A 26,483-nucleotide genomic window follows, 5' to 3' on the forward strand; every position below is an offset into this window, starting at 1 on the left:
CACCGTGTCTGCTCCTGCATCCTGACTTCTGCCACGCCCTCCAGCATCCTGGAACACCTGCAAAGGGAGAAGAGAAGAGAATAGAAGAAAGAAGAGTCCTTACCTGCTAAATCCGCATCCCGGAGACATTTCGCCGACGATCCTGAAAAGGAAGACATTCATTTTAAAAGCACATCGCATCGATCACTGCAGCGCCGCATTCCACTCACCTTTACTGGGCGCCTCCATGTTCATCAGCGACCATCTGGATCCGCAGCCACATTTCAGCGCCTAGGGAGAAAAAGACAAGAACAAAGGTGAGCTAGGGAAGAGAATAAGAAAACCTTAATTTTCCATCATAAGACTTACCTGTTGGGTCATTCCCACTTCATTTCGGGTCGGTGCCGCATCCTGGCATTTCCGGACCCCGGCCCCTAAAGGGAAAAAAAGAGACATCAGCGTTAGTGAGCGAATGCTAAGACATTACCTGAACGCTCATTAAAGACTTACCTGATATCTACTGGAACTACACCTCTCACTTCGGGTCGGTGCCATATCTCCAGCATTTCCGAACCCCGGCCCCTATGGGGAAAAAAGACATAAGGATTAGTGCATTAATGCAAGGACACTAAAGGAACCTCTCATCAAACAACTCACCTGAGTTTCCTTCGTCGGTTCCATTGCTCATCTCAGAATCTTTGTTCTGCACCTGAAATAGAGACAACGGACAATTATTATTTCGGGCTCATACTTATAAACAGAATTCTCACAGTATTTTATCGGGAAGGTCAAGCAAACTTGAACTCTCTACAATCCAAGATCCAGTGAAGTAACTGGATTACAACGCGCCCCTGCATCAGAAGCAGGATGGAGAGCTCGTCCTTTCTGACCCTAAGGTGAGACTTCACGGGGAATCGCAGAAGGGTTTCGTGGAGGGTGAGAAGGGAGTGGGAGGCTTACACATTATCCCGCAGATTGTTAATACTCCCTTTTCACACACAGAAGGATATTTCTGCGAGCCAGACAAGCCAGATTTGAGGGTCCGGTCCTGTCCATCTTCCGAGTCCTGCGCTTCACCATAGAAGAGGCAACAGCACTCCAAACCAGGCCTGCGCCTCCGTGGGAGTCAGGTGAGCGTAACATGGACATAAACCCACTTTTGCTCAAATCTCTCTCAAGAGTTCTCAAAGCATTTCATAAACAATTACAGTTATATAGCAAAAAGTTGTCATCACTGACGTCATATTATGTCACAAAATTCGAAAACCTACTTGTGGTTGCGATAGACTTAAGGGGAACATCTAGGTATACTTTCTATAGGGTTAAAAAAAGCAGGGGCGAGGCGCGCACTCCAATTCCTGGCCAATATATTACCTGAACAATTGTCCAAAAACAATCACAGTGTTAAATCCCAATTACAGGGTTGATTCCTTTTTTGCACTGTTGTGCTCCACCAAGTGTCCAAAAAATTCACAGGGTTAAATCCCAATTTGCTCCCCAATAGTTCACAGGGTTGATTCCCTTCTTGCACTGTTGTACTCCTCCAAGCGCTTTTGTATTTGCAATACTCATCAGGGAGGCTGAGTTGCCATTCAATTCAGGTGAAAACAATATAAATGCAATTGCAGTCTCTAGCAATTTTGGTCAATGTAGTGAACCCATTTAAACAATTCAGGTGACCAGTGAAAGACTCCCCTCCAACACACACTTCATACCCTTAGCAGGGGGAGGGAGGAAAACCATGATTCTATGACAAGACCGGAGGCGAGCATTATGCTTATTCTTCTTTAATCTGCTTAACAACAGCTTTTTAAATCTTCATCTTTTAATATATATATTTTTTTAAGTGCCCAACTGGCATAAAAACAAAGAAACAACAAATAAACATGTGTAGAAAAAGAAGGTGAATCAACTACTTTTCCCATGATCCCCTGGCAGGCCAGTAGTCCAAGCCTCAATCCTGTCCACCAATGAGTGCACCTCCTCTAGTATATCTCCATCTGACTAGGTGCCTTCCCCTTCTTTTTTGCTGCTTTCAACAGCTAAGTACCCTTTTGTCTTACATCATTGTAATTTTGACTTGGAGCATGATAAGCTTTCATAACACGCAGCATACTTGTCACAGCGTGCACAGGCGAAAATATTATGAATAAATATATTTAAATCATGTTCAAAGTATATGTTATATTTAAATTATATTTAAATAACGATTCTGCCGAAAGTCGTTCGATCACTGTCAGAGTTTCGGATTCGTTTTAGCATTTATAAACGGGGCCCGCAAGCAATCTCACTTGCTGTAGGGCCCCATAACTCATCGTAGTGGCGCGAACGTTCCTGCAGCCTGACAGAGCTTGTTTGGCCTGACAGGAACATTACGCGCGTTTCAGAAGACTGCGCATGCGCACGAGGCTCCGATTGCCTAACGTTCCACTCGCGAACGGATCAGCATATCTTGCCGCTCCGGAGAGCACTCCACAGTATTACACGGCATTCTAAAGATTTCTCCTCATATTTTTCTAAGCGTTTCCAGAGACAGACTGAGGCTGATTGAGATTCTAATTTTAAATTTTGTTTAAAAAAAATGTGTATCACTGGGAAAAGCGCAACCTCAAGCTGCAAGCAGGTCGAATCAGCAGAGCTACAAGGCCTGCAGCTGCACCTCCTTCTTATACTTCCATATCTATGGCCTCTGACAGACCAGTGGAGTATTGGTATGATTATTGTGACCAAGAGCCCGAGTTTTTGGAGTAGGAGATGGACCTCTCTCAAAGCTTCAAGAGAGTCCTGGGGGATTCTCTGGTGAGAGCAGTGGCCCAGGGAGTGCAGCCTACAGAGGACAGGTTACAGGTCCTGGAGGAGATACTGGGCACCAGAGCTGGATTGCAAGATGACCCAGGGGAGGGGACCTCCACTACACAGCCTCTAGACAATACCTCAAGGGGGAGTAAAGTCGCCCGGAAGAGGACACACTCTTCTACCCCCCCGGCCTCAGATACGGGGAAAGATGAAAGGCCCCAGGAGGTGGCTGATGCGTTCAATAGACTTAAGAGCACCTTCTTATCAAAATCATCAGCTGTGCCTAGCCTCTTACCCCCTACCCCAGGGGCAGATAATAAAGGGGATGCTCTCTCTTCCTCGGAGGAATTTGACCAAGAGGAAGGACAAGAGGAGGTGAACAGCCTCAATAAAGAGGAGAACAGAGAGCCAGTGAGCAAAGCCATCTTAGTGGCGAGTACCCCAGATGAGGACATATCAGACATGTTTGAGCCCGAAGCCATCAGGCATCCCAGATCCACAGAGTGGACTCCATCCCCGAGAGTGGCAGTTTAGATGTCCCAGATAATTAGAAAGCCACTAGAGAAGGAGACCAGATTTCACTTAGAGCTGGACCCAAAGATGCTAACTTTTGTTACAAAAGCTAATAAGGATGCTCACAGGGGCATGGATAGATCATGGAGGTCTTGCCAAGATAAGATCCTTGCTCTTACAGGGCCCATTGCTAAGATCATGGACCTGGCTGAGAGGTCCAAAGACACAGGAGAGCCGGTGGACCCCTTCATTCTAGCAGGATGGGCCCAGCGTGCCGTTTGCTTACTCAGGAATGCAAATAGAGTAATCTCTGCAGAGAGAAGAAGATCAATGTTATTAAAAATCGATAGTAAACTGGGAGCGCAAGGCCTGCTATTTGGCGGCACGTTCGTCAAAGAGATGAATAAGTTTGTGGGAACTTACACAGCACTCAAAAAAGCTCAGGCTTCCATAAAGAAGGTATTTTCCAGTCGGGTTTTTGCAGGGGGCGGCCGTTACAGAGGTCGATCGACCGGCCGATACAACACAAACAGGAGACCTCAGGGCCCGAGGGCCCAATACTGGGAATCTCGTCAACAGGACACCTTCATTCCCAATAGAAGCAGGGGATTCAGGGGCCGCCAAAGTAGAGGATACTACAGGCAGAACAATGCCACAGGTGAGAGAAAGCCCTATAGTATACCCCACAGTAGGCGGGTGAACTCTGCTTTTCACGCACAATTGGCACAAGCTTTCAACAGACGCATGGGTGTTACAGACAGCGCAGGGCTTCCACCTAGAGTTTGTAGCAGTTCCACAACTAACAGCACCGCAGCACATGCATATCTCTTTAGTAGGAAGGGACCTACTAGATACAGAAATTCAGGAGAAGCCATAGAGAGAGCTCAGACACACTCTACGTGTTTCATCAGCAACATGTTTCTCGTTCATCAAAAGGGCAAGGTACGACCAGTTATCAACCTGAAAGAGCTAATCAGCTGGTTGATATACAGACATTTTCAAGATGGAAGGAATCCATCTACTTGCAGATCTTCTCATGAAGAACGCTAGGCTAGCGCGTCTAGATTTGAAAGACGCTTACATCACAATACCCATAGCACCCCAGTTCCGGCGCTACTTGGAATTCGAGTGGAAGAAGGAGATCTGGCAATTCAAAACTCTCCCCTTCGGCCTCGCTTCAGCACCCTGGGCCTTTACTAAACTCTTGAGGCCTCTAGCGACAGCTCTGAGGAACCAAGGGATTCGGATGATCATCTACCTAGATGACATCCTATTTATGGCAGAGGACAAGGAGAGATTGCAGAGCCAAATACAATGGGCACCTCATTGATATCGGGGATAGGATTTCTCATCAGCACCAAAAGACAGAATTCCTGGGCTTCACAATAGACACCAAGAAAGCCACATTAGAGCTCCCGATGACCAAGATAAGAGTGATAAAGAAGGACCTCAGAACTTCTCTGAAGAAGCCAGTTATATCGCTTCGGAATCTAGCCAGGATAGTTGGACTCCTTGCAGCCTCTATCCAAGCGATTCTTCCCGGTCCTTTACATTATCGAGCCCTTCATAGGCTCAAGATCAGATACTTACAGAGGGTTTGGAGATACCATCGGTTCGTACCGCTGGATGAGGACAGAAGAACAGAGCTCCGCTGGTGGCTCCACAATATGGAAGCCTGGAATGGCCACGCTATATTCAGAGACCTTCCAGAGCTCACCATAGAGTCAGATGTCAGCAGGTCAGGATGGGGAGCCAGGTGCGGACACACAGAGACAGGAGGAAAATGGTCTCAGGAAGAACTAGCGCTACACATCAACTGCTTGGAGCTCCAGGTGGGCTCTTTCACAGTCAGAGCCTTCACCAGAGACAGAACAAAATGTTGCATCCTCTTGCGGATGGACAACATCAGCTGTCAGGTATATCAACAAACTGGGAGGCACGGGATCCAAGATGCTGGCGGAGCTAGCCAAGGATTTCTGGCACTTCTCTCAAGAGAGATAGATAGCATTCAAGGCAGAATATCTTCCGGAAGTGAAGAATACAGTATCAGACTGGAACTCCCGGTACTTAGTAGACTACAGCGATTGGAGTCTGCACAGCTCAGCCTTCGACAAGTTACAACAGAGATGGGGACCACTACATACAGATCTCTTCGCCTCGAGGCTGAATACACAGCTGCCGAGATAACTGAGTTGGAGGCTGGACCCAGGAGCAATAGGCACAGATGCTTTCCTGCACTACTGGGGGGACCACACACATTACGCCTTTCCCCCCTTCACGATGCTGGCGAGGGCACTAGCGAAAGTTTGCAGAGACAAAGCAGAGCTTGTCATAGTGACACCGGAATGGAGATCGCAAGCCTGGTTTCCAGTTCTGATGAAACTTTCCACGGATTTCCCCCAGAGGATTTCTCACAGGCCAGATCTCCTATTAGATCCAGCAGGGACTCCTCATCCTGTGATTCAGGATCAGACGCTGACCCTCTCAGCCAGCAGAGTTTCAGGTGCAGATAGTGCTTGCCGGGGCTTTAAGAGGAGGCTACGAAACGTATCAAAGTATCATGGGCCCCGTGATTGTTTTTGGACACTAGTTCAGGTAATATATTGGCCAGGAATTGGAGTGTGCGCCTCGCCGCTGCTTTTTTGTACTTTCTATCGGGATAGGATTGTGATTGGGTCTGTAAGGTCAGCTGGACAGCAGTGCCCACCCCTAGTGCAAGTCATCTTCTGTGTCATAAAATACACGTTTCATTGGGTCTCAAACTATAGGGCTCTTTGCTATGTGGCCTTCTATGATTAGTTGGCATGCTTGTACCTTTCTGGAATATTCTGCTCGCTAACAGCATGCAAGCTGGTACACCAGGTGCTAGAGGTTTTGGCTTGGTCATACCCCCCCAATTAGAACATCATCACTCCTGCTGTCTGCCATTCGAATTGTCTTTGAAGTTGGCCTTGCAAAGTATCACTGCACCTGAGAATAGAAGGGAGTGTGAGCATGGTCTTATCTTCAAGTCTCTGTGTAGCTTGCCCAAAGTCTATTTTCATCTTGACCATGTGACATGAGACTGTGTTTGAGCTCTTTCTTTCATATTTAACACTATTAAATGAATGAAACCTGTCACCTCTAGTGTTTTTCCATTACACCTCAACAGGAGCTTGCCTCGCTTCTCACGTTCATTGTATCTTCTTGAATAGATAATCAGTTTCGTGCCTGCCCCAACCCTTGACACTGGGCCTGACAAGCTTTCTCAAATCTTCCCTCCTTGTCAGCGGATTTCTTCTACTGTGTCACACTTTCAGCCCTTCTGTTCATGGGGTCCTAGTTTGCTTAAAACACAACGTGAAACATCCAAATCTATACATATATATTGGCAGCGGTTTTGTATGATCAGTCCGAAAAAAGGTCTGACCGTACAAAACGACTGAAAAATGCTACCACCAAAGGTTCGAACACCAAAAGTTTGAGCCTTTGGTGGTAGCATTGCAGGTAAGTAAAAAAAAAAGAAAAATACTGGGGGGCTGCGGGGGTGTCCCCTGCAACACCCCGCTCATTATACTGCGTAGCATAGTGAGCAGGGTTTTGCGGGGGACACCCCTGCAGCACACCCGCAATAAAAAAATAAACATGGTGCTGCAGGGGTGTCCCCCACAACACCCCGCTCACTATAGTGAGCGGGGTGTTGTGGGGGACACCCCTGCAGCCCCTGTAGTATGTAAGTGTGTTCCCATGAGAAAGGTGCAAACTTTTAGTAGTTTGCACCTTTCTCATGTGAACATTCCAGCCGCGGCAAAATCAGCCACGGTCGGATCACTTAGAATCATTGGCGGCACCGCCTGCAGTCTATTCATTACGTATAGCCAGCCTTACGATTACTTAGTCTACTTGCGTTACAGCATTTGTATAGTTATAAGCATTTTGCATTCTCTTCAGTGCTCTTTGCATGTGCAATCTTCATTCCCGCACATTAAATGTTACTAGACTCTATACTTTGTCATCAGATTCTTTAAGGTCTATACACTTTCTTCTTCAGCATCTCTTCTGTGTGTGTCATTTCTGCTTCATGTGACATCACCAGTCTTCTCTTTCATTCATCTTCACACTTCTTCTTGTACCTCCTTTAAGAGACTGTCAATTCCCTGCCGATACATCACATAGGATTTTCTCAATGGATACCGTGTTTCGAGGATTTTTTGCGGTACAGGGACCATTATTGGCATTGTGCATGTCACAATTTCCAGCTTCCAACACATACACAAAATGGGGGCAGGACTTCCGGTATAGGCATTTGGCGTCTCCTCTACACTTTGTTAAGTGGACCATACTCTCCAAGTCTCACCATTTAGCCATCCTATTAAAAAAGGATTAAAAAAGGATCAGATGCAGCTTAATGCTGAGACTGTGTTACAAATATTTTTGCGAGTTTGTTGAGGAGGATGCATTTGTAAATAGTATCTAATGCGTCCGGTAAGTCTAACAATATCCGTGCTGTAGAATTACTTAGTTCTCTCTTCTTCAGTAAGACTTATCTAGTATCCAAGATAGCAGTTGCTGTCCCTCTCATAAGCAACAATTCTGAATGCAAATAATTCAACAGACAGCGTGTCTCCAAATAGTTCTGCAGGTGGTGCTCGCAATCTTCTCCAAAATACTTGCAACAAAAGGTAAATGGCCTATGGGCTGACAATTATCAATCACCTTCGGGTCTGCCAGTGTATTTTAGAAGAGGTGTGATTACCCCTTATTTGCAGTGCTCTGTGGAAATCCCTCTACCAATCACTTGTTTGTTAGTTACATTCAACAAGGCCTCCTGCAGGACAAGGGAAAATCTGTAATTGTAATGGTTATTTATAACACGCTTAATATCCAGAGGTTTCTAAACGCGGACCCGGGAATCGAAACTGTGTTGCTCTGCGTCGTCTTGCTTCCAAGGCGAGCGTGTGCCCCTGAACTATCCTCCTGAGACAATGAGGAATTACCCAGATTGGCCAACGCTGTTAAAAGTGTGGTTGAATCTAAGGGATGAACATGGACAAATATAGGCATGCACAACACTAGAAGGCCCTCCTTCTGGCTCTCCCAACATATCTCATCTTGAAGGCCACTTACCACTAGTCTGCTATTTTCTATCTTATCTCTTATTGTACAGATTTTCAACCAAAGAGACTGCAAGATTCCTGCAAATGCTGCTGCGTCTGTAAACTGAAAGTGGAGCTGGGTAAAGTCATAAGGGTATCACAGAAGTTAAATAGCTGATGTTTAAAAGTCTACCCCTTGCTGAAAGGCTTATACTTTTTTTATCATTTGCTTTGCAGGCTACCATATTCATCAGAGCTAGGAAATGCCATCTTTTTCATTTAATGGATTGCATCTGTGTGCCTTTACCTTGGATAACTCAGGTGAAAACTAATGGTTAATCTTGTCACATGTTTGTGCCAACGAGATATTCTAGTGTAGGGCAGTAATCATCTAGCATAGCATCTAGCACTGCACCGATGGCCCTGGTCAAGGAGGTTAGGTATTAACCTGACTTACCCATTGGCAACACCATTTCTGCTTGTTTTAGCATTCAGAAGGTATGATAGAGGAGAGGGAAATACTAATTTTACAACAGAAGAAGGTAGTGGGTCAGGTGCAGGTGCTGTAGAGTTAGGCCTCAGAATACCCAAAATAATACAGATTCTGCAGGCTTTGCAAGAATTGCACAGCTATAGAAACTACACAACATCTTCTGCTGGAATGTCCAGCATTATTGCATATGCATACAATATACCTGCACAAATTCAATAGGATGAGGTGTGAGAGAGAGGATTTAATCTGGCACTGCTGCTTGTCCGCTAATACTACTTCTACCGTTAATGCAGTGGTGGTATTTCTGGACTCTCTTAGCATTGAGGGAGATATAAATGCAAATGGATGTTGATATAGTACTCTTTAAATTATGTTATTTTATCTGTTGGTGCTTCTTTCTTTTTTTAACTGACTTGTGAAATGTAATTGTATGAGTTTATATTCGTGTCTTTTTCTTCTTTTAAATTCATTCTACTTCTTATACTTGATGATCTAATGTTATGTATTCTTGTTTTCTCTTCTTTTTTGACTAACGTTAAAGGTTAACTGGTTAACCAATAAAATGTTTAAAAAAAACCAAATACCAGATTCAAGGATAGACAGGAAAGAATAAAACGAGCAGCTAACATTAGATGGAATATGAGGCAACAGAGGCTTTCCAGTTGAGGAAAAAGAAGAACAAATATCTTCAATTTTAGTAACAAAATCGCATAGAAAATCATCAGAGATAAAAGAAGATAAAAGAGAAGGGTCAGATAGCACAGCTGAGCGTACACTCTGGATGGCAGAACAAAGCTAGTGATGTCAGGAAGCGTGAGCGGATATGAGAGCCTGTATGGACTATGCTCATGGACTTTGCTCAAATCAGTGTAGATGGACTGTTTTTCAGGTGTTCCTTTCCTGTATCAGTGAAGCTCTGACCGACTTAGTCGTTGCTGTAGGTTCAGAAGAGACTTGGTGAACCAAGGACGGCAGGGTTTGCATGTGGCAGTAAAAGATGATTTAGGACAAAGTAAATGAAGTAACATAGAATAGAATCATGAATAATGTTATTGCATGCATCTGCCTTAGATATATATAATTCAACGTGAAAAGTAAAAAAAAAAGTGATTATTGATTGAAAGATTTTGTGTAACACTGTTTGTGGATCCCAGTAGCTCCACTATTTCTGCAGTGAATGGTAACATGTGAGGGTGACAACCCCCTTTTGAAACATCACGGAGAGAGGCAAAGTAAATGGCGACAAGTGTGGAACAGAGCGCAGAAAGAATTGTCATCAAAGAATACAGCATGCAATCTAATCTTGTATTTGAAACAATATTTGAAGGTTTTTGTCTGGGAAAGACTCTAGCAGAACTCAGTGAATACACATAATTAATATCAGCAGGATCTAATGGAAACATGCTCCTTGATTGTGCCCTGTACAGGCACCCTTCTGTACAACTCAACTCATACCGTAGTCACAGGGTACATCACAGTAGGCCTATTTAACCCTTTACCCCTCTGAAATTGATAAAAATGAGCACCATTACATTGTTGAGCAATAACAGTGATTGTTACCATGTTTAGAAGTGGGATGACTTCGGCATTAAGTTCTATATAAAAAGTCATATTGTATTATAGTATATTACCGAGAGTGTAAATAAATAACACTTTTTAGTTTAACAAACAGAGGGAGAGATCCTTAGTCACAATAGCGCTGGGTGAGTGATCCATTCAACAAGTGGGGTTGATTTAGTATCAAGTAATTTAAGTAACACAAGTTGATTTGAGAATACATCTTATTTTAGTTCTAGTTCTAGCCAACATGTGTTTCAAAGCTCCTCGGTCTTTATAAAGGCTATGAACCCCAAAATGTGAAGACCAACATTTACAAAAAATCACAACAAATCAAATGCAGTCAGTACAACACCCGAATAGTGAATCCCAGAGAAGTAGTGCAGATACCCATTGTGATGTGTATCATCAGGTCAACACGTTCAATATGTTGCACATTTGTCCAAATAATTATGATGTGAGCACATTATAGATTTACAAAGGGCAATGATGAAAATGACAATTAATGGCAGTACATAACAGGTTCAGATGTAAACAGAGCTCAAATTAGGGATTATGATGTGATAGTTGAGAAGGAGAGGTGGACCAGGGAAAGGAGAGAAGAGCAAAACATCATTAGTATCAACATACCACTTTCTGTAAGGCCCGCTGGCCCTGATGTGCAATGCAAAACTGGTTCCTGCATGTCATGGAGATGATTGCTTACCAAGGGCTATTCGTATGTATCAGGGTTTAGAGCTGGGTCTATTAAAATTGAAGGATTTTATAGGATCCTGAGGGGATGCTCATAACCCTGTCATATGCAGCAGGGTCCCGCGCACAAGCACCTACTGTTCAGCACAGTGGTCTACACGTTCCAATGCCCTACCTTGCTCTTTCCACTTTTTAGTTTGACTCTCTGAAAAGTTTAAAGTTTGCCTCAGTTGTAGAGTGCGACAATTATGCTAAGTGCAATTTCTATTATGTCACTTCTGTAACTCAGTAAATAGGAGCTGCCTAATTCACACTCCTTTTTTCCATTGGTTTGGCTGTCTCAGGTTTCTACATAGACCCCAATGTGTGAAAGTTGAAAATGAGTATCCTCTGACCTTAAATAATCCTTTTTTGGATGATCCACAGGGTTTCCTGAATCACGCTTTCCTTGCTGTGAACCTCTAAAAATACTCCTTTAACTAATGAGCACGCCTGGGAACTTTCGGATTTGCCTCACTGTGAGATTTGCCAGTGAGTGAGTGAGTTCATAGAAAAGAATGGGGGATGCAAATCTGTGTTGATCAAGGAGAGGCATTAATCACACCTCCTCCTGCCAAATAAACTGTGTTTTTTATTAAACTTTTTCCACAAATAGGGGGTAATTATAAGTTTACAGGTGCAGGTAAATGCTTGTAAAAGTGGTGGTAAAACCGCCACTGACACTTTTCCCGCACTTGCAAAACACGGCCAGAAATACCAGCACTGGTAATACCAGTGCCGGTAATTCGGGTAATTCCCCCCATGGAGTCCATGGAATGGGGAATTACCGGTATTCCTGCTGCTTCAATATCAGTATTCCGCCAGATTTACTGGCAAGATCCCAGCAAACCCTTAATGACCCCAGTAGCTCTGGACAGGGTTGCACAACTTTAAAAATGCACTAAAGTCAAAACATCTGCCATTTGTAACTGCATTTTAGGAAGAGTAGGTAACCATGAGAACATTGCATCTGTCCCTTTAAATCTAAGATGTGGACAGAAATCTAAGACTCAATTTGGTGCATAGATCAACTCCCTGCTGGTAATTTATGAGGCTTTTGCAATATAATTGTATTCAACCACATCACAGTAAGTGCACATGCCACTTGGTTGATTGCAAAGAAGGACTCAAAGTTCATGAAGATAGTGTTTTGGATGGCGGTGTGGGTTTCAGTGCCTGTGGTCAATGCCAATTATGTGCACTAATCTGTCTCTGCTACCAGCTAATGCTGCATGAGGACAATAAGAGACTGCTTGCATCATGGACGCCATTTTGAATCCTACAAATCGCTTCCGTGTCGATTTGCCTACTAATACACTACAAAGACAGATCAAATTAATTCCATCTTCCATTTGGGGATTTAATTTGATGCACTTGTGGCATTCTGGTAGCTCTATGATTTCCTAGAAGCAGACATTAGAGGACGGACCTTATTTGCTCTGGCTTGCCTCATGCTGTCAATAGCTGAAGGAGAAATGTGTATTAATCTTAGCTGTCCCATGCTGCAGTGACCTGAAAGAAGGAACATGATTCATCTGAGCAGCCTCTGGTTGTAGAAGAAATGTGTCTGGTGAAATGATCACCGGACGAGGGGGGGGGGGACGCCACGGGGTATAGTACAAACTACTGCAAATTATGAACATTCATGTCAGTGTCCAAAAAGGTAACAACTGCTAATCTTATGAGTCAAATCTTCATTTTAATTTTACATCTTTAATTGGTGCTGTATAGAGGCCCTTTTCCAATGCATTTCGGACGAAATGTCCTTCTTCAGGGCGCTATAAATAAATAATCAAAACAGTCATGTTTTAGTATCACAAATGCTTAGTCTGACAACAGTTCAATTATCTGGCACAGTACTGATTAGTTAAGAAACACAGACACTTTTGTGCATGGGTACCTGGGGTAAGAGGTGATGGAGGTTGTGACGTTCTCTGGCCATGGAGGGGGAAGAGGGTTCCTTGAAGGCTGCCAACTCGAAGCAGCGAGGAACGAGCATTCTATTTTTAGAAGCTGAAGAGTGTGAACATTTGCAGAAGCGATTCAGCAATTATAATGGAGGGAGCTATGAGGTCTCACAAGGCTCCAGGCAGCTTGCACCAGTGAAAGGCTGCACTGACCACATCCACATTCAGATGATCCAGAGATGTTTCTGTCTGTGAGAACCTTAATGTGAGACATAAACCATCATCAATAAGTGACATTGAATACTACAAGTAAAATATCAAGAATCGCATTGCCGCATTTGAGAGGGGCATCATTCAAAGGTCCCAAGAGCGGCAGCTCAAGAACAAAAGAGTCAATTTACACCAGATACTACAATTTCATCACAGTGATTCCAATCTTCTGTTTGTCCTGATGAAGGCTTTGATAAATTGAGGGGTGATTAAGTCAAATCCCCCCTCCCCTCTTTCAAAGTTCGAAACACACGTTTGTCGACATATTTCTGTTTTATAGTTACACAGTGCATTAAGTATAGTAATGCGGATCTGAGACGGGCACAAAAAGGTATGCAAGCTGTTTATATCTTATGTGTTTGCCGATTTCATTTGGCTAGAAACTTCCAAGATGTATATAAATATTGTACATGGCCAGATGCGGGGAATTTAGGCTGCACGTCCAGACCAAATTCTGTTGTTATTGTGCCACCACTGTTTATATTATCTGTGTTACCAGTTGATTTAATCACTTTTACCAACCCCATCACAATCATTTGTGAAGAATAGTCCACTGACAGTGGAAGCAAGACTGTTATTTTTAGTAAATACTATTTTTGTATATCATGAAATCATTTATTTTTCTGTATTTAATTTAGTGTATAGACATATGCTTTTGTACATTAGATTTGGGTATGTCCCTGCAGCATCAGAATGGTTTGAGATTGAATTAGATTGAAAATGAGAGTTGATTTGTCAGTCAGCCACGTGTCTCCCACAGGGTTGTTTTATTTTCCCCTTTTTTTCGAGCCTTTACGTCTGGGCTCTGCTAGGCCTGGAGAGGGGTTGACTACTGTTTACGACCCCTTGCTCTTCGATCTTGCATCTCAATGTAGAAACACCAACATGCAGTATATCCGTATTCCATAACACATGTATGACATTGCAGCATGGAGCACATGATGTTAGCACAAGGCGATATCACCTAATTTCTTGCAATGTGTGGTTTTTCCTACCAGAGGCCGGAGGATAAACACCTTTTACGCATCTATTATCTGATTGCTTATAATGCATTGTTTCCCTCATTCAACCCCAACTCATGCATGCATGGCCTTTTTAAAATAGGAGGCATTTAAAATACATTTTTACAATTTTCATCACAATGATGTCACATCCACTAGCTTTGTCCTCATATAGTTGTATTTGACGTTTTCTATAAATCATCATATGGGTGCACGTACACGTGCACTCGTATACAAACGCATCGCCCCCTATGCATATTCTCGCTTCTAATGATCATATATACATACAGGCTTTGATTTTGGGCGTTCGTGGACCACGCAAACGGAGACACCATTTGCAAGAAGGGATGATCTGACATGAACTCAAAGGTCCTTGGCGTGCTGAGCGCGTCTCAGCACACTTCGTGGAACGCCAGAGGTTAATGAACAATCACGAGGATTATTTAAGCAAATCTTGTTCGTCTGGGTGCACCTTCGGCGGGGCGACCACAGAACACTGCCTGCTGCACTTTGAGCAGCGTCCCATGTACGGCTTGCCATAGGTCGTAGAAGTGAAAAAAGCACGTGTGTGTGTGTTTACAGCGCGAAGTCCGAGCTGGCCCTGAAGAGTAGTGTCCTTGCCAGGCACGAGTAGGCCGGCGGTGTCGGAAGCATAGACCTGCTCGCTACGCCAAGGAGCAGACATTTTAAGGTAAGACGCAACCTTTTTAATGGCGGAAAGATAAACGTGATGATGAAACATTATACACGAATGCCATGCACAGTAAACACGAATGCCACGCCATGTTTAACCCTTAGCTAACATGTAACCTCCTACAGCATGACAAAGGAAAGCACCAGGGTAGTTTTTGCGAACTACCAAACACTTGAATCTCGAATAGCTAAAAGGTTTATGTTGGGTTTTCTGGGTTTATCCAAATCATGTTTTTAGTTGCATTTGTATCTGACCTATGTGTTGTTTTAAACGAATGTGTCATTCGTGTTTAAATTCACGAAGCTTTGCATTGATACTCTCCCAGGTCTGAGAAGCGAACCTATGTGGCAGTGAATGGAACTAACAGACTAATTGAACGAATTAACGTGTATTAACGCAACCTTGTTGCATTTCTTACTGATGCATGTATAAGGCATATTGCAAACAAGATATAACAATATTCACCGGACCTAGTATTCTTTACTTACCCAGCACTTGAAACCGGAAGACCTAAATGCTGGCATTTTTTACTGGGTGATAAAGGAAATGGCAACAGTACGGCTTCTGTAACAGGGGAGGACGAATTTCACTCCTGAATGTCCAAATTGGGCAATTTACATGCATGCCTGGTGGCCTGGCTGTTAAAACCGCGTGCACACTTAGTCATGAATATCCGCACTTTCCGCATTGCCCATGGTTGATTACAGGGCCTGCGGTAGCTATGGTTAAGTTGCTCAACCCATAGGAACAACACTTTTTTGGCGGCTTATGACTTTGCCCCCCCCTGGACGAATCCCTACTAAACTTTGAAAAAAAAATTATGTGGTCCTGTCAGAATTTTTCTGGGAAGTTTGGTGAGGTTTCGTCAAGGGGGGGAAAAGTTGTTGGGGGGTCCCAAAATTTCTGTTGTTCCAATTGATGCAATGGAAAAACATTTTTGCTCACATCTACAGCCCAAACCACTAGATGGATTTTCACCAAATTTGTGGCAGGGGTGACAGCTTGGTCCCCAAATCGTGCTTTTGTAAATTTGGTGCAAATCCATCCAGTAGTTCTTTTTAAAACGGCCCAAAAGTAGGTAAAAACAAATTAGTGATATCTGGGTTCAGTCCGCGGACTCACTTCCCTGTTTGGTCCGGGCAGGCATCCGATTGGCCTAGAAGGCAACCTGATGTTCGCAGACATCGGGCGCACCCACTGATTGGATGGTGAAAAGCGTGAAGTGCGTTGGATTTTTGGAAACGTCTGCCATGTTGGATTCCAGGACAGCCGCCGGTGTCTGTGATCATTGCGGTAAACACATATTAAAAAACATGACATTGCACTTGTCAAACTTATAAAACAATCTCTGGGGAGGTGAGGGGTGATGAGGATGGGATGGGATATGGACGCAAGAAGCCAAAAAACAGGTATTTTTCATCTCCGTGGTCCACAAACATTTGAGATGTTCGGGGACATCTATGCCTATTTCTGCATTACGAGAGATTAGTGAAAAGCAGTTTATGGATTGCTTATAACGTTGGCGCCACTCAATGAAACTGCATGAAATTTTGGAACTTTATTCTAGAACTGATTCTGAATTGTTTTGAAGCTATTTTGCCAAGAATCAACAAAATTATAGGGGGGGGGTCCCAAAATATTTTAAAGGCTTATAAATGTGGTGCCATTTGACGAATTTGCACAAAAGTTAGCAAAACGACTTTGAATCTAGTAATACAAGTTTTTTTAAAGTTTGGTGGGATTCTGTCAAGAGGGGAAAAAATCAGAGGGGGGGTCCCAGAATAATGTAAAGGGTTATAAATGTGGTGCCATTTGACAAATCTACACAAAAGTTTGCAAAAGGATATTAGATCTAGATATAAATGTTTTTCTAATGTTTGGTAGGATTCTGTCAAAAGGAAGCTAAATTAGAGGGGGTCCCAACATTTTTATATGGCTTACAACTTTGTTGCCGTTTGATGAATGTGTACAAAAGTTTTCAGAAAGATTATAGACCCATTCTTCACTGTTTTTATAAAGTTGGAATAGATGTTGTCAAGTGAGGGCTACGTTATATGACTATTGTATGTACATACATTTTGACACTTTTGGAGAAAAAAAAAACACGGACAGATTTCCAGCAAACTCGTGTAAGGAGCATTGGCAAGGACCTTAAAGCATGGTTTTGCAAATGTGCCTGTGTTTTATTTTGGACAAGTGTCATACTGTAGGTACAAAAAATAGGTTTATAGCCCTGGTGACTGAGGTATAGCCTGTGGCCATGTGCAGTGGCCAGAATGTATGGGTCATGGCATAAGGTCATGACCCGCACAATCTGGCTACTAGCCATGACCACGAGCGACGACAAATGGGGTTAAAGTGGCCATGTCCACCTTGGACCGGCCATGCGGTATCGTTATTTGAAAGTGGGATAGGTTTGAAAGAGAAAAAAATGTGCTTGTGTTAGTATGGTCACAGGGTTCTCTCATCGCCTTCTGCAGGCTGCCACGTAAAGAGAAGAGGGGCTCTTTACAGAGCCCCACCTTCCCTTTCCATGGTGGCCATCTTGGAAAAGGATTTTCCTTCCTACAGCGGGGTGCCGCAGGCGTCCCAGTGTAGGCAGAAAAATCAATTTTTTTTAGCACCCCGGGTTCCCACTTTGGGAACTCGGGCTGCTAATGGCCTTCATCCCCCATTGCAAAGGTTGCAAGGGGGGATAATGGTCCAGAGCCCTAATTATCCACCCTCGCTTCGATTGGACTGATACCTTGGGCTGCCGGGCCGTTATCCCTGTTCCACTCTGTGGAACGGGGAATGAACACCACATTACACCAATAGCATAACCCAAAATGCTCATAGAAATGTTGGAAAATCTTATTGAGTCTATGTACTTTACTGAGAAATGTAAAGTAGATGGAGTCTATAAGATTCTCTTTTAGATCTATTTTTTATCTGTGAAAGGTGGTTCCTAAAAGAACCTTTCTTTTCTTCTTTTTTGATGTCTTTTTTTTGTTGCAGGAGAGGTTAGAACGTAAGGTGGGGAGAGAAATTGTAGAAGAAGCACCAAGCACTCATACGGAGGGACAGGTGGACAGGGGAAGATGTTGTGCATGTGTTACTTCTATGGTAGGGGCAATGTTGCTCATGCTCCTTGATTACAGCTTCAAAAGCACTTCAGAATTGCTTCTTCCTGTTAAGTGGTGTGTTTCAGTATAAACAGAGGACTGCTGTCTTTGAAATATATGGATTAACAGCCACTTTTATTGCTTGCAATGTAGCTGGTGGGATTTTGTGTCTCACAGAAGTAGGCTGTGTGGTTACAGAATTGGTTGAGGAAGATGAGGTGGATGAAGACAGCCTACTACTTGCTAAGAAAGGAACAACCTTTCTGAGAGCATTGCAGTGGTTGCATTTGGTGTGGCTGCTCATGGAGGTGGTCCCGTAGGAGCACTGTCCAGGTAGTTCGCAACTGAGTACTCAGTGCATTTCACTTTTGTAGCTTTAGCCTTTGGTACATTACCAACAGTGGTAAAGAACTGCTCCACCCATGATTCTCTCTAGGTGCTAGAGGTAGGCACTTCCTCTACCTCATCTTCTTGGTCCTTTTCATTGTCTCTGGAAGTACTGCACTTTTATTTTGTGTAGGTCCTCCAGCCGGTGGTGGCTCTTGGGGAATAGAGATGGCAATAGCTGATGCCATTTTTAAGATAAATACCAGTTTTGCTAATATTCTTCCAAGTATATGCTTTGTACTAAATTGTTAATGGATAATGAGTAAGTATAGGTGTAGAAACTGTGCAAGGATAAATTTAGAGCGTCAAAGTTCTTAGATCATTAGAAAATGCAGTTCAATACTTTCCTGTAAGCACGGACCCGATCGCGAAGCGCCAACGTGTTCGCAGGCCCGTCATCATGCCAGGCGTGAGCGCATTGTCACGTGGCACTTTCCGGAAGATCTGTGATGATGTCAGATGTTCGCAGACGTCGACGGATGCAGAAACAGTGAAAAACGTTGCAAAAAGTGTATAGAAGTGTTTAGAATGATGCTAGAAGTTGGGTAATGGCAGAGTTTTAAGGTGAAACTTTGTAAATTGGACATAAATGTTTCTATATTGGGGTAAGTATGATATTAGTAAGTTGTAGGAAAATAGCATGCACTAGTAAAAACTCATGAAATTCACTGAAAAAAACTTTGCTAAAGGGACGTTAAGGTTAAGTTGCACTGATAAAAACCTATAAAATTCCCAATCAGCCCTGGCATCTTGTTACCAACATTATAAACACAAAGCGCTGTAGGGACTTTTCATCAAAATGTATTTCACATGTGATGTCATCTGTGATGTCATCAATGACATTTGTGATGTCATCTTTGATGTCCTGGGTGTTAGTATTAGCAGTACACGGTGGTGGAGTGAGTTATGGTTGCTTAGCTTACCATAACTCGTACATTTCTGAGGTTTTTCAGTTTTACTTAAGTCCCTTTAACAAAGTTTTTTCATTGAATTTCACTTGTTTTTATTAGTGTGACTTAACCATAACATCCCTTTAATAACGTTTTTTCAATGAATATATATTTAGCTGAGTCATTATCCATAAATCCTAAAGGCAAATAGCACTATGGGGCAAAAGTACCCCTTGGATCTGGAAAATGGTACAATGGGTAACACACTCATTGCATTACCCGCGTGGAGGTTCTGTTATGCTCATAAGAGGCACAGATACACTTTTGGAGCCATAAAGAACACACATTGGCATGGCCAATAATTTTGGCATTTACTGCTGTTCTTTGCATTTGTAGACATCAGGGTGCAGGGAGGAGAGTGCAAACTTACAAAGTAGAATGCAATAAGGGGCACAGTTGTGCAAGAGACTGAGAAGGAAGGAGAACAGAACAAGGGAGGAAACAATTGAGAGAGGGTGGCATTGATGATGAGCAAGAGGAAATATGTGCGTGAAATGTTGAGAGTGAGAAGAAATAACGCGAGTGTGTGAGAGGAACGATGAGAGTAAGAAGATAATGGAGGTGGAGTGGGTGGGTTGGAGAGAGAGTTGCTGCTATGTGCCTAGCAGGATTCTCTGTAAGGGGGTGCTTTTGAGGGTACAGGATTTGCAGTGTAGTGAGTGAGATATTAGCAAACATCAGCAAGCTTTGACTGCTGCGCTGTGCTGATAACGCTGTGAGCTCTGAGGCCTTTGCCAAGTTTACTGAGCCACTGCAGTGAATCCAAGTTACACCCTGCATTTGGTTACGGTGGAGAAGTAAAGTCATGCTGGTTGTCAGTTATAGCAGGCCCAGCATTTATTGCTATTGCTGCTCCAGCTGGTCGGTTGGTTTGGAATTCCTCAAACCAATGACTTCCTGTATGTTTCTATGCTTGCCTTGCTCCTGCTTTCTCCCGCTTGCTGTGTGCTGCCACTTGCCATTGATGGTTACGATGATGGTTACAAATATAAACTATATATTGTAAAACATATACAGGAGAGATCTAATAGGCCCTATTAGGAATTACAGGTACTGTTAGAACTGGCAGCTAATCCCAGACTAAAGCTCATTACAGCATGCTTTTTGTGGCATTTTGACAGTCAGATGCTGTCCCTCCTGTAGTACTCATTTCTGCACTTCAAGTTCTTCAGAGTTCGGGGGCCAATCTTCACGGGTTGGCTTGGATCTGAGTGTGACCGGATTGGACACTATCCAAATTGAAGGCAAAGCCGAAGCCCAAATAAAAAAAACAACGGGCCAGATGTGCGAGTGAAACACTCTAGCTCCCGAGTGAAGTATCCCAGGCACACCTTCCAGCCATCTATCAGGTGGGTCCTTTGTAGTCAGAATTGCTGAAGTGCTCCTCATCAGTGGATATTCTGGACCTGGAAAGCTCAGAGGTCGGGAAAAGGCCTGTTGACACTATCGGTGAAATGGTTCTGCCTGGTGGGGCTGCTCCGAGTCTAGGGCAGGTGTGGAGGAGCAAGGGGTTGAAGCTGTCACCTTTGAGCTGTTGGTTTCTCTTCACAATGATCAGACATTACCTGGACATCTCCTGGGAGAAACAAGGGAGCTTGATGCAGGATGCATGGATATGTTGTTCCCTCCTAGACCGGAAGTAAATGATACAGTAGGATCTGATTCAGCACCCCACCTGCTTCCTACATCTCAGTCATCACCTTTTCAGGTTAGCAGGCAGCCCACCCAGAAGTCATACATATCAGACAGGCTCCTGAGAAGTCGATTGGCAGGCTCTTTGAGGAAAACTGTCTTTACTCTGAGACTAAGGGGGCTGTAGATATTATGCAAATACTGAGTTTGGTGGTGGCAGTGGAGTCTGGTGACGCACATTTCTCTGCTCTGTGCTCTCCGAGGTTTGATGTTAAGACAAATTCTGGTATTCCTGCTTTTAAAGATATTATTTTTGACCCATGGAGTAATGTAAGGGCTGCAAGTCAAACTGTTAGGAGTTTGGTACATACAAGCAGCCAGTGCATGGTTAGCAAATGCCAAAAAACGATATCCGAGCAGCAGCTAAGCAACTTGGAGGGGCCATTAGAGGAGCAACGGAATCCTCCACCCTTTAGTGTGCAGATCAAGAGGAGGAGGTGCTGGAGGTCTGTAGTTTAGAATCAATATCCCAACCGTCATTCTACAATAACCATGCAGGACAAATTGTGGCAACATTTGTTTGGGATGGAAGCTGCCTTGGGGGAGATTAAGCAGTTAATATCTATTCAATCAAACTACTGGTTGTTGTCCAAAGTGGGAGATCCTACAGTGTTGTGCATGCTGTACGCTGATGATCTTGTCATCTTTCATTTTACATACAGTAGGATAAAGGCAATGTTTGAGAAATTAGTAGAGTAACAGTGGTAAACGACTTGGCCATAAACATGGGGGAAACTAGGGTCATAATTGTTGCGCCCAAAATAATAAAATGACCAGTTCTCAATTCTAGTCATGGTGTCTTAGAAAGAGTGGGTACATACCCATACTTGTAGCTGGAAAAGAGCCCCTCTAGATCTTACAGTCACATAAAAGAAAGTAAAACCATCAGAGCTAAACGCTTGACTAACCTGATTGTTAAGTTTGCAAACCAGGCTGCCGGATATGCAGACTGCCGGATATGCAGACTGCAGGAAATTCTCTGGAAGGGGTTCTTACACTGTCTGTGCACTATGATGCATCATGGCTTAGCTGCATTGGCTATGGGCGATCAGCATTGGTTGGACCACATTGAGGGATACTTCTGGAGAAGGGTCCTCGGTCTGTCACAATCAATGCCTACTGAGTATATTATGTTGGGAGTATGCCCTGGTATCATTAAAAGGCCAGGCTACTATAAGACAGGGTATATTATATCTGTAAATGAATTCGACTCGAGATGTCAAATATTGGCACTGATGGCTACAACAAAGGGGGATGTAGGGAAATTCAAAGGGAACAACTTCACAAATTGTATGACAAAGTATTTCTCTAATATTGCATGGACCCCCGATTTTAAACATGAGACTAGCTTCCTCACTTTGAAAATACGTAAGTAAAAAAAATATGACAGTGGGCTTTATTAAGAATTACGACCATCTTTCCAGTCTGTGAGATCCTATGTGGACGTGGCAAACGTAGCACACACCTATATTAGGGCACAGAGCTATGTTTTAACCTGGCCAAACCCTGCTGTCAGAAATGTTCTATTGAAACTCAGGTCTTATCAACTTCCTTTGTTGAAAATACTCGGGGCTAGGTATAACATTCCATGCCAGGAACATACATGTTGTATTTGTAAAAGTGATGCACTTCCGGAGACTGCTTAACACATGTTCACTGAGTGTTTAGGCTTAGGCCCAGAAATAATGTCTACGCTCGGTGGCTTTGTATACAGATATGAGTCAATAAAAACAAATCACTTCTGGACATATTGTTTAAATACTAACAATGAAATGGTGCACTTAGCCTTATTGAGGTTATGGTGTGATATAATGAAATCACTGCTGAAGGTTTAGTGTATGCCACTCTTAGGCAATAGAACCTAAACACTGTTAAGGGACAGCTGGTCACCTCAGTGACATCAACTGCATTAATTCTGGGGTTTTAAAATTGGAAGCCATGGTGACTTGCTTTATTTACTATTTATAATGTAATTGTGGCTTACGAGCGACTGTTGAGGCGACTCTTTCTCATATAAAGAGTATCTATGTATAGTGTTCAGTATATTATGACGACGATGATGTTTCATGAATTGGTAATGTGTTTTATATGGTTAAGTTGTTTTGCTGTTTAAATTGTGTAACGTAGTTTTAGTTGGATCCTTTGGAAAAGTATGTAGACATGTTTAAATACTAAATACAAATAAATAAATGAACATCTATTCATATAAAAGAAGCACTTGTGGAGAGCCAGTACTTACTTAAGTCTCCGCAGCTGCTGGCCAATTGATTGCTCAGAGAAGTGTCAATAGAGAAATGTAATGTAAACATAGGTAACACAGCAAGGGATCTGGGGAACCCTCCAAACGAATCACTCATCTCCAGAAGTGGTGGGGCGAGTGGGAATGCGCAAATGTCATCAAAGTCACACTGAAGCTCCTGCTTCCACAGTCCAAACTCAACCCTTGCTACTGATTCTACACAATAACTAATATTTCATATCTCTGGTAGAGTTTTGGATCTGGTTGCCCCAACGATGCTCATGGCCAGTGCCACCGAGAATGAATCTTAGTTGGCTTCGGGAGGTTTGGGGAATTTAAAGACTCAGACACAGGCCACTTCTGGAAAGGTTTATTATAGCGCATTGAGGTTAGTCTTGTGAGCCCCCAACGACAATCAGGATCCCAATATTACCATCTAGTGGGGGGTATGACCCACTTAGAGCATGGAAGAAGCAGAACCTAATCATGACTTTCAAAGGCCGCATCCATGGGAATAAAAACTCTTATAAACCAGTTTTGGCAGTGGTGATCCGAGAGACAATGGGGCTAACTGATATTTCTTTTAACATTTTTAACCATTTTCAGATTTTGTCTTATTGTATGTATTGTGGGGGGTTTAACATTCGTTTTGGTTTTAATAATGCACGTTATTTTTTAGCTTGCCTAATTCAGTGCAGAGATGCCTTGGTGGGAAAGGAATTGAATTTTTTCTTGATGTTAAAGCGAGTAGTGTCATATTTATGATTCATGGTTCAATCGTATAATCCTGGCTCAACTACAAGCCATTGAGAATGCCCATGAGTGCTGCAATAGACCCTCAGGGGCTGCTGCTCTCTTGGAGGTTTCTGGGGTTGGTGTTATTCATTTGCCTAAGCCGGGTGTAGGAAAATGTGAGCGCAGTTCTAAAGTGGTCCTGTCTAGACAGGCAACTGACAGGGTTTATGATTTCACCGTGCTGCAAAGACCAACCCACTTATGACTAGTCAGTCATCAAGAGGACTTCAGGGGTCAACACACCCCAATAATAATGGGGTAGTAGGGGTATTCTCATGAAACACAGAAGGGGTGACCAACACATTATACAATACAGATTGGGTGGATTATTTAACCCAATTTGATATTATCTGCTTACAGGAACCCTGGATAACAGCTGATTTTCTCCTACCTGGGTTTCATGGGCATGCATTGAGAGCTGAGAGAAGTGTGAGGGACAGAAACATGGGAGGCCTAACTACCCTAGTCCGTGTACAGGGTGAGTTACGGACAAGTTGGTGCAAACCCAATTTTCTATCTATGGTTATAGTCTTCCTTGAGTTTGGTTTTAATCTTTACCCAAGATATTTGTGGTACATTTTTATTTACCTTAAAAAAACAGGATATTAATAAGTTGAGGTAATTGAGAGATTCCCGAACCCAGCTTTCCATCAAGGGGGAGACATGCAGTATACTCATCATTGGCTATTTGAATATAAAATATGGCCCTATGCACATGATGCATAGTGAATCACGCCTTGTGGAAGACTTGTGTGGGGTCCTTGGTAGGAGCCCTGTCTTTGATACTCCAAATGTGAGGGGGTAGGCCTGGTTGCCGACTTGTTGGTTGAGTTCCTTTTGGTGAAACTGAATTGAAGACAAGTGGGTGATACCCTGCCCATGCATATATTTAGAAGAGTGACATACTCCTCAATTTTAGATTATATTCTGGTTGATTGTTATCTTTTTAAATAGGTCAGAGATTTCCAGCTGGAGAGCAATAATCGCTCACTCACTGGTGCTATCTGTTGATTTATTTAGTGCCCAGCCTTTAAATGAGGGATCAGAGGATAGGAAGAGAAGTCGGTTTATTGGTCACCTAAGTAGCCTGAAAGTGTGAAATTGTCTAATCTTGGGTGGCATCTCAGCTATCAGGCATCAAATACTCTATAATGATGTTAACAGGGAGGTGTTGGTTGTGAAATTCTGGTGTCTGGTTGAGAGGATTCGAGAAAAATTATGCAAAGGACCTGAAAGGATTTTAAAGAATTCATCCACTACACACATGCATGCTGCATGGTTTGATGTTGATTGATTGCAGGAAGTAGAAGGGTATTTTCAAAAATGTAATTAGATGTGGAAACATTTTGATGGGCCAAATTTATCATAACAAAATAGCATATAAGACATTTCTAAAAAACAAGACACACCAACATCAATTTAATCCTGCTAAATTTGATGAAGCAAGAGGCTTTCACAAACAAATGTCAAGTTTATGCAGCGTTTATCGATTTGAAGTTAGCTTCTGACTCGGTAAATAGGAAAAGGTTGTGGACAAAATGATCAACATGGCAATGCCAAAAAGACATCCTGGAACCTATTCAGCAATTATATTTGAACACTACAATTCTAATAAGAATGACCAAAGAAGACCTAACATCAAAACCGATTAAGACCTAGAATGGCTTAAAACAAGGATGCACTTTGGCAGCTACCTTGTACAATTTATACACATCAGACTATGAGGAACATACATATTCTACCTTAACGAATCCTCTAAAGATAAATACAGAACCACTTTGAACACTGATGTACGCAGACGATATTACCTTATTAGAAAGAATGGTGCATGGTCTTCAAGTAAGCCTGACAAAGATGGAGGAATAGATGAAGATAAATGAAATAAAAAACAACAGCACTAAGACTAAAATATTTATACTAATTCAAAGAAGGAAAAAAACTGAAAGCTCGCCAGTGGTTGTCCTGGAAAGTAAAACCCTAGAAGTGGTCAAAACTATAAAATACCTCGGTCTATTGATTAATCAATCAATAGATGAGAAGGAGTGCAATGAACAACTCGAGACAGAGGCACTTTCACTAGCATGTCAAGGTAGATTTTCTCAATGTTAATTTGGTACATTTTCACTAAGACCAATTGTTGCATTTTTCAGACAAAAAGTGGTACCCATTTTAAGCTATGGAGGTGAAACAATGCTAAACCACCAGCACACAGAGTGGCAAAAATGCGAGCCGATCTTTTGGAGAAAAACCCTTCCAAATGCCAGGAATCCGCTTTGAATTAGCACTTCAATCATTCCAA

The 26,483-nt window shown here is 42.9% G+C and overlaps 1 protein-coding gene across 2 annotated transcripts in view; it reads left to right on the forward strand.

The window, feature by feature from the left end:
- The first annotated feature begins 14,812 nt into the window (after nucleotides 1–14,812).
- SLC26A1 (solute carrier family 26 member 1) overlaps nucleotides 14,813–26,483 on the forward strand; it is a 393,592-nt gene continuing 381,921 nt past the window's right edge. For both annotated transcript variants that reach the window (XR_011282173.1, XM_069630595.1), the window contains exon 1: nucleotides 14,813–15,014. The gene's annotated coding sequence lies outside the window, so the exon portion shown is untranslated. The remainder of the gene's footprint in view (nucleotides 15,015–26,483) is intronic.

This window comes from Ambystoma mexicanum, chromosome 6q, assembly GCF_040938575.1.
Source record: "Ambystoma mexicanum isolate Mex_15411 chromosome 6q, UKY_AmexF1_1, whole genome shotgun sequence".
NCBI classification, from domain to species: domain Eukaryota; kingdom Metazoa; phylum Chordata; class Amphibia; order Caudata; family Ambystomatidae; genus Ambystoma; species Ambystoma mexicanum.